The sequence below is a fragment of the Lampetra planeri genome, chromosome 53, assembly GCF_965212315.1.
Source record: "Lampetra planeri chromosome 53, kcLamPlan1.2.h2, whole genome shotgun sequence".
NCBI lineage: Eukaryota > Metazoa > Chordata > Hyperoartia > Petromyzontiformes > Petromyzontidae > Lampetra > Lampetra planeri.
In genome coordinates this window covers 7676057-7685826 of record NC_136159.1, presented here as the reverse complement: position 1 = coordinate 7685826, position 9770 = coordinate 7676057, and positions in this window count along the sequence as shown.

Below are 9770 nucleotides of genomic sequence, written 5' to 3'. Positions count from 1 at the left end.
GAGATGGTAACTACCTCGCCTGGTATACAGGAGGTCGTGGGTTCGACCCCGACCCTGACGCCTGCTGTACACTTGGAGTCGAGTGTGATCCACAGCCACGGCCAACGTCAGGTGACGAATCGGTTATTAACTGAATCAGCCCAGGGCCACCCCCTGAGGTTAACTCGGCCGTAAGGTGACTTGTGCAGCGCGCGGAGCAAAATGAGCACCGAGAGAGGACGGTGGCCACACAAGCTCACTCATGGACCGATCGAGTCCGAATCATAATAATCACGACGATGGGTGCTTGCTAACAGCACCGGTCACGTGGTACAGCGGCAGAGAGAGAGAAAGCGGCTCTCGCAAACGGGAGATTTCGAATTCAAATCCTCATCATCTGTCCGCAGTGCCGGATTATCTTTGGAGCAGAGTTAGCTACATTTGCTACGGGCCCCGCACTTTCAAGGGTCCCGCGCTAAATTCTTTCAAGCAATCGATTCCGGTTCAGTTATCCTGCACTTGCTCTATTACTATAGTACTATACTGCCTTCAACTTGTATGAACGACTCAGTGTTTAAGTTTAACGATTTGTCGTATTATCTGGCTGTATAGCAAATGAAAAAATACAATTACTTTACTATACAAGTAAAAAATGTGTGTTTTAACGTAAAAGTTGTATTTATTTATTTAGGACCCCTTTATAACAGATGCTACAGGCCCCGGGCACGAGCCTAATCCGGCCACTGTCCCTCCGTGGTGGGAAAAAAATGAGCGAAACAAACTTGAAATGGGAAGAGTCAACGGCAGTTGTCTTGTGCTGCCATGAAACATTTTTTCCCCAAATATCCATGACTGACTCAGGATGCTGTTAAAGAGTAGACGATGGGTACATTTGGCCATCGCTTGAAGCCAGAACATCACTTTGACCTTTCCATCACAGTCCTCTTCAACGGCGGTACGGGAATCTCAAGTGTGTTGTGTGTGTGTGTCCCCACACACGTGCACTGTGTATACACGGGGGACAATAACTCAGCACTGATTCACGCGTAACATATACAGCTGCCACACCGGGGTGACCTGACGGGTTTGGTCTCCGGTAAATATTTAGCACGGCGACTTGGGGGCATTCCTCTCGCCAGCGGCGTCTGTGGAGAATTGCCTCACCCACACACCCCCCACACACACACCCACCCCCCACACACCCACACACCCCCCACACACACCCCCACATCCCCAAACACACACTCCCCAACACCCCCCCCCCACACACACCCTCCCCACACACACCCACACACTTCCCCCCACACCCCCCACACCCCCCCACACACCCCCACACCCCCCCCACACACCCCACACCCCGCCCCTCAGACTCCCCCCACACTCCCCACACACTCCCCCCCACACACACCCCACACACCTCACACACCCCCACACACTCCCACACACACCCCCCACACACTCCCCCCCCCCCACACACCCCCCCCCCACACACCCCCACCCCCCACACACACTCCCCCCAACACTCCCCCCCCCCCCCACAGAGATGAGTCTGGGGGGCGGGGAGGGATTTATTCACCACCGTTTAAGTCGCGGCACCCGGTACTGCTATCGAACCGGCGACTACTCCGGGTTGCGGTGCGCGAACCGGTAACCACGTCGCTGTGACAGCCCCCCCCCTCCCACCGCCTTTTAATTCCGAAGTTTGAAAATGAAAACCCATCCGAACGCGTTGCGTCTATCGCTCGAGGCGTTTTCTACACGGGGCAAAAAACCCCACAAAAACAGTAGCCCTGTTTGTTGTTTGTTGTTGTTGTTTGTTGTTGTTGTTTGTTTGTTGTTGTTGTCTTCTGTCGCAGTGAGCGGCGATGAAACAATCGACGACGTTTCACGACCCTCGGTGGCGGCGGCGCGGAATCTCGCTCAGCGAAGGGGAAGTCGGCGGGGGAGGAAGTGGGAGGAAGAAGAAAAAATAAATCGGCTTGTGTCTAGAGATCTTGGCAAACGTCTCGTCTTTCCGCAAGCCCCACGGATCTCTCCTTCTCTCTCTTTTTTTGCGATCAGAGGAAACAAGAAGATGCTCGGTGCAGTCGGCACTTTGCTTCGTTCATTATTTAGTTGTTTTCTTGTTTTGTTTTCAATGCTTTGCTTTATGTGCCCCCCCCCCCCTTTTTAAATGAAAGATTTCATAAAAGATTTCACGCTCTGCTCTTCTGACCTCTTCCCTCTCTTTCTACCCCCTCTCTCCCGACTCTATGTCTATGTTCCCCCTGTTTTCTATGTGCATATTTGTAAAAAAAAATGTAACTACGACAAGTGCTGCACCCAGCCCTTCCTCTCTCTCTCTCCCCCTATCTCTTTATGCGGGTCTATGGATCCTGTTGAAACGTCGCTGTGTCTATTGGGCTCTCTAGATATGCATGAAACTAAAACGAAACTTTTTTTTTTGTTTCACCAGGCAAGTCCCACTTGAGCTATGTTACTCTTATTTTATTCAGAAGCGACCCTGGACACAAATTGAGTGGCTGACCACGTGGCAATGTATAGCAGTCGAACAGATGCTAAACCCGGAGGCACACGTACAGCAGGCGTCAAGGTCGGGATCGGGATCGAACTCTCGATCTCCTGTATACCTGGCGAGGTAATTAACATCTCCTAGCCACCGTGGTGCCCATGGAAAAATTTTAAGTATCTGGGTATCAGTGTAAATCTATGGCACTCCGTGTAAGTCCACGGGCATGTGTGCAAACTCAATGTGTGCAGGATGGAATATCGCTCAGACATGGAAGTAAGTGGAGCAGTCAGGGACTGGAAACATCTCCACCTGGACCCTCACCCCCGCGCCCCCCCCCCTACCCCCACATCTGGATCACCGCCTCCAGAGCCGACACGAAATTTGCATTCATTCACTTCGAAAGATATTTTCTGTTCCGCTTTTTGTCGAAACAAAGGGGTTTGTGTGCGCGTGGGTAGGATCCAAAAATTTGGCCCATTGCCGTGAACACAGAAGTTGCGCGGTCGGCTCGGGCAAACGACACGCGCAGGCGTGATGGGTACGGCTGGCTGCGATGCGGACAGGCGGGCAACCAGACAGACAGGCGGAGCGGTCACAGACAGGCAGATTAGGCAGGCAAGCGGACGGATAGACACGAGCCGAGTGTGCCGAGTCGATCACAGTAATTACGGCTCGGAACCATGATGATTGTTTTTTTACCCTTCTATCTGGCAACAAAACTTACACCTTTTTTAAAATCATATTTTTACTGGCAAATTAGGTTCCCATGGGGTAAAAACTACTTGTTTTAGCAGGTAAGGCCCACTGAGCTATGTAGCCTCTTATTTTGGAAACGGCCGGGCCACAAATGATTGCTCAGCCAAGTGGCGTATCGTGTGGACAGTTAGAGCAGCCAAATACTGGCAAAAAATCGGGAGGAATCGGAGAAAAATCCGCGCGACCTCCTGTATACCAGGCGAGGTAGTTAACATCTCCGAGCCACCGTGATGATGATGAGAGAGAGAGAGACACGCAAACTCCAAATATACAGCAGGCGATAGGGTCGGGATTGAACCCACGACCTCCTGTATGCCAGACGAGGTAGTTAACATCTCATAACCACCGTGATGATGATTATGAGAGAGACACGCAAACTCTGAATATACAGCAGGCGTCAGGGTCGGGATTGAACCTACGACCTCCTGTATACCAGGCGAGGTAGTTAACATCTCCGAGCCACCGTGATGATGATGATGAGAGAGAGAGAGACACGCAAACTCCAAATATACAGCAGGCGATAGGGTCGGGATTGAACCCACGACCTCCTGTATACCAGGCGAGGTAGTTAACATCTCCGGGTGTGGCAGTTTCTTAACCACCACCCTATCCCCCACTTCTGTGCGGCCAGCAATATCAATGGGTGCTCCACAGTTTGGGTAGCTTTTGGTGGGGTAATGTGTGGGTATTCCCACCTCTTCCAAGACGCCACAATATCCATACGGAGTGGCTCTCTAGAGCCCCCTCTGTTTAAATGACCTCTTGATCGCGGTAGCCCGAGCAAGACATTGCAGCGTTGCACCTTTGCCATTTATTTTTCGTCTTGAGTGAAATTCCACCCCTGTGTAGCACTTTGCAGCCGATTGCCATAAAGGTGGTTAGAGTGTTTAAACGTGTGATTCAAATGCCTTATACATATAAAATACATATTATATATGTTTAATATATAAACCAAGCGTTAACACGCGGGTGCCTCGATTGTAGAGCGCAAAGACATCGTGAAAATAAATCACGGAGATTTGGCTGATAATTCATGGAAAAAGACAAACTGCATTAACAGTTATTAGACACACAGTGCATGTATCCGGTGTGTGTGTCTGTATGTGTATCTGTGTGTCTGTGTCTTTGTGTGTGTGTCTGTATGTATCTGTGTGTGTGTCTGTGTGTCTGTTTGTGTGTCTGTATGTATCTGTGTGTGTGTCTGTGTGTGCCTGTGTGTGTGTCTGTATGTGTATCTGTGTGTGTGTCTGTATGTGTATCTGTGTGTGTGTTTGTGTCTGTTTCTTTGTGTGTCTGTGTGCCCCTACAGTCTGTTAGGTCTATACGGGGGATCTTTGTCCTTTGTGTGTACGTGGGGAGCGGTGGTGTAGCGATTAGCACGCTGCGCTACGCTAGAAACCTGGCGACCCGGGTTCGATTCCCGCTCACGGCCAACGCCAGTGGCGATTGTCTGAACCGGTCTTGGGCCTCCCCTAGGTCGACTGAGCCTCAAATGAGTACCTAGTGCGATGTGTAAACATCGCCACTAGGGAGACAAAGGTGGCCGGGCGTGGTGTTGGCCACCCACCCCCTCGTGTACCGTGCTGGCCTTTATAGGTGCTCACTAACAGTACTTGCCCCTACCGTCTGTTAAGACTATAGGGGGACCTTTGTCTGTGTGGATGTTATCTGGTCTGTCGCTCCGGACGAGTCTTCTCGGCCACAGTCTATGCTTGTTAAACGTGGACCCCTCTAATGGAACATCTGCGCCGGTTAGAAACATTCAGGCTGGCCTGCCTGCGATCTATCCTGGGGGGTTTAACCAGCAGGCTGGATTGTGTGAGCAGCTCACAAATCCTTGACAGATCTGCACACATTCCCACCAGTGAGCTCCTCCGGCAGGCAAGGCTGCGTTGGCTGGGTCACGTAGCCCGCATGCCCAGCCACCGCATGCCCAATCAGCTTCTGTTTGGCCGGAATAGAGGGGGTTAAACGGGCACGGCACGGGCTGGAGAGGAGATGGAGTGATGTGGTACGAGAGGATGTGGAGCTGGCTTGCCAACGGCTGGCGCCAGCGGTGTCAAGATCGGCCTCTAAGGACGCTGCTGCTACTGAGCAGTGGGAGGCAGTCGCCCTCCAGCAACAACAGAGGGCAAAGGAGCGACGCTCACAACAACGAGCAGAGCGCCGGGCGGATAAAATCTCAGCACAGTCGGGGGGTACAGACCCAGGTGCCAACTCATGGCACATGTTGGGTCTGTTTCGAGACCTCCTCCTGTCAGCGAGCCTTCGACACTTCACGTGGCCTCAAAGTGCACCTAGCCTGGCACAGACGCCGTGATGACGTCACCGTCACGTCGTGGCGAATGGCGGGGATTGGTATCGGTGTCTTTGTATGTGAGGGAGCGGTAGTGTGGCGGTTAGGGGCCGTCCATAAATGACGTCACGCGATTTTGGACGAATTTTGACCCCCCCCCCTTCGTCACACGGCGTCACAAAAAGTCAGACCCCCCCTCAAATATGACGTCACAAAGCTCTGCCCCCCCCCCCCCCCCCAAAAAAAAATAAAACATGCTTCAAATCGCTTTAAACTATTGTCATTGTAGTGCGTATTTAATGTGGCGCTGCACTCTGATGTTGTAGGAGAACACATTTATTAAAAAGTCTATTTAATTAAGTAGAACGTGTTGTCTATATTTATTGAAAGTTGCGCATTTTGATGTGACGTCACGTTTCTCAAACCCCCCCCCCCCCCCCATCGTCACACATCGTCACAAATGTCTGACCCCCCCCCCACCCCCTAGGTGCGTGACGTCATTTATGGACGGCCCCCGCTCACGGCCATCAACAACCAGCGACGACTATCTGAACCGGTCCTGGACCTCTCCCAGGTCGACTCAGCATCAAACGAGTACCTGGTGTGAAGTGCAAACATCGCCACGAGGAAGACAAAGGCGGCCGGGCGTGGTGCTGGCCAACCGACCCCCTCGTGTGCTGTTCCGGCCTTCATAGGCGCTCACTAACAGCACTTGGCCCCAACAGTCTGTCGAAGGCTATACGGGGGATCTTTGTCTTTGTGGAGCGGTAGTGCAGCGGTTATACGAACCCAGCGACGCAATCTGAACCGGTTTTTGGTTTCCGCCAGGTCGACTCAGCCTCAAATGAGTACCCGGTGCGATGTGTAAGCATCGCCACTGGGGAGACAAAGGCGGCCGGGCGTGGTGCTGGCCCACCCACTGGCTCGCTGACAACCCTTGCCGCGACGGTCTGTAAGGGGTGGTTAGATCTTTGGCTGTGTGCGTCTTAACATAGACATACATATATGTCCGCGTGTGTTTATTTAACTCCACACTCCCAGGAAGTTCTCACGTGCCCCAATCTCCTTTGATAAATCTGCCCTTTCAACGTCAGCCGTCTCCGCCCCGTGTTTAGTCTCCTCCGCACTGCACTGGGGCGGTCATTCCACAGTCGTCCCTTGTTCATTCATTCACTCATTCATTCACTCACCCCTCTCATTCTCTCGCTCGCTCGCTCGCTCTCTCCATCATCGCCCTGACCATCCACTCTCCAACCGGTGGGGGGGGGGGCTACTCACGATCGCTTAACAGCTCCCAACTCACCATTTCCCCACCAACTCGCGCACGAAGAAGGAACAGTCCATAAATGACGTCACGCACCTAGGGGGTGTGACGAGGGAGGGGGGTGAGAAATGTGACGTCACATCAAAATGCGCAACTTTAGATAAATATAGACAACACGTTCTAACTATTTAAATAGACTTTTGAATGAATGCTTTCTCCTACAACATCAGAGTGCAGCGGCACATCAAATACGCACTACAATGACAATAGTTTAAAGCGATTTGAAGCATGTTTCATATATTTTTTGGGCGGGGGGGGGTAGAGCTTTGTGACGTCATATTTGATGGGGGGGTCTGACTTTTTGTGACGTCGTGTGACGAAAAGGGGGGCGGGGGTCAAAAATCGTCCAAAATCGCGTGACGTCATTTATGGATGGCCCCCTAACCTTTAACAGAACTTTTGGGGCAAGTGCCTTTTCGCGAGCAGCTTCGAAAAGGCCAGTGTAGCACACGAAGCAGGGGGGTGGCCAGCACCACGCCCGGCCGCCTTTGTCTCCCCCCCAGTGCTGATGTTGACACACCGCACTAGGTACTTAGGGGCTGAGTCGACCTAGGGGAAGCCCAGGACCGAACTGGGGTCGCATCGGTGCGCTAACCACTCCCCACATTCGTTACACATATGCGCTCACATTCATCAACATTCACACACATACATCCACATACACACATACATCCACACACACACATACATGCACACACATACATCCACACACACACATACACACACATCCACATACATGCACACACACACACATACATCCACACACACATACATCCACATACACACAACAACAACAACAACCGCCATTCGCCACTAAGTGGCGGTGACGTCACCACGACGCTTGTGCCAGGCCATGTGCACCCTGAGGCCACGTGAAGTGTCGAACGCCCGCTGACAGGAGGTCACGGGGCAGACCCAGGTGCCACGGGTCGACTGACACACATACATCCACACACACACATACATCAACACACACATACATGCACACACACACATCCACACACACACACATCCACACACACACACATACATCCACACACACATACATCCACACACACATACATCCACACATACACACATCAACACACATACATACACACACACATACATCCACACACACACATACATCCACACACACATACATGCACACACACACACATACATCCACACACACATACATCCACACACACATACATCCACACACACACATACACACACATACATCCACACACACACATACATCAACACACACATACATGCACACACACACATCCACACACACACACATCCACACACACACATACATCCACACACATACATGCACACACACACACATCCACACACACACACATCCACACACACATACATCCACACACACATACATCCACACACACACACACATCCACACACACACATGCATCCACACACACACATACATCCACACACACACCCATACATGCACACACACACATACATCCACACACACACCCACATCCATACATCCACACACACATACATCCACACACGCATACATCCACACACACACATACATCCACACACATACATCCACACACACATACACACACACATACATACATCCACACACACACATACATCCACACACACATACACACACACATACACACACACATACACACACACATACATCCACAGTATTGCACGCGCATGGTGAAGGGTCCAAATTTGAAAATGACCCCGCTAATTACTCGCTTGGGATCATCATAACGGAGGAATCATCAACCCCGACAACTTGGCCAGGACCCTCCTCCTGAGAAAAGAGTCATTGGATTCGGCGAGGCTTTCTTGTGTAAACAAACGGAGTAAAACAATAAACAAAGATCCCCCGTATAGTCTTTCACAGACTGTTGGGGCAAGTGCTGTGAGCGAGCCCCTATGAAGGCCGGCACGACCCACGAGGGGATGGGTGGCCAACGCCACGCCCGGCCGCCTTTGTCTCCCCAGTCGCGATGTTTACACAGCGCACCAGGTACCCATGTGCAAGCTGAGTCGACCCAGGGGATGGCCATGACCGATGCAGATCACCATCGCCGGTGTTGGCCCGTGAGTGGGGGAATCGAACTCGGGTCGCGCGCACACACGCACACACACGTGAGCACGCACACACACACGCACACACACGCGCACGCACACACACGTGAGCACGCACACACACACACAAACACGCACACACACAAACACGCGCACACACGCGCACACACGCGCACGCACACTCACACACAGGCGCACACGCACACACGTACACGCGAGTACGCACACACACGTGAGCACGCACACGCACACACACGCACACACACATACACACGCACGCACACACACGTGAGCACGCACGCACACACACGCACACACACGCACACACGCACACGCACACACGCACACACACACGCGCACGCGCGCGTTCTCGTGCGCGCACGTCGCACGAAAACGCGCGCGGACGCGGCTCCCGGCTTGCACACTCAGCGCTTCTTCCCGAGCGCCCCATGTGCTTCGAGTTTGGGTGCCAGCCATCGCCTCCAGCAGGCAACTCCGGTCTCCCAGAAACCCGACACGCGGCCACGGGAAACACGGCGGGGAGGATGGGGGCTGGTGGGGTGGGGTGGGGGTGGTCGGTCTGGACTGTCCGTGTGTGTGTCTCTCTCTGTTGTGTGTGAGTGTCTCTCTGTTGTGTGTGTCTGTGTATGTCTCTCTCTGACCGGCTCTGGTTTGACAGCAGAGGTCTCACTCCGAATCAGTCGAGCGGCATTATCTTTTCATCGGTTGCGTAACGCTGCTGTGTGGAAGCTACCTGGTCTGTCGCTCCACACAAAGCTTCAGGTCTTCTCGGCCACAGTCATGCCCTCCCTTCTCTACGCTTGCGAAACGTG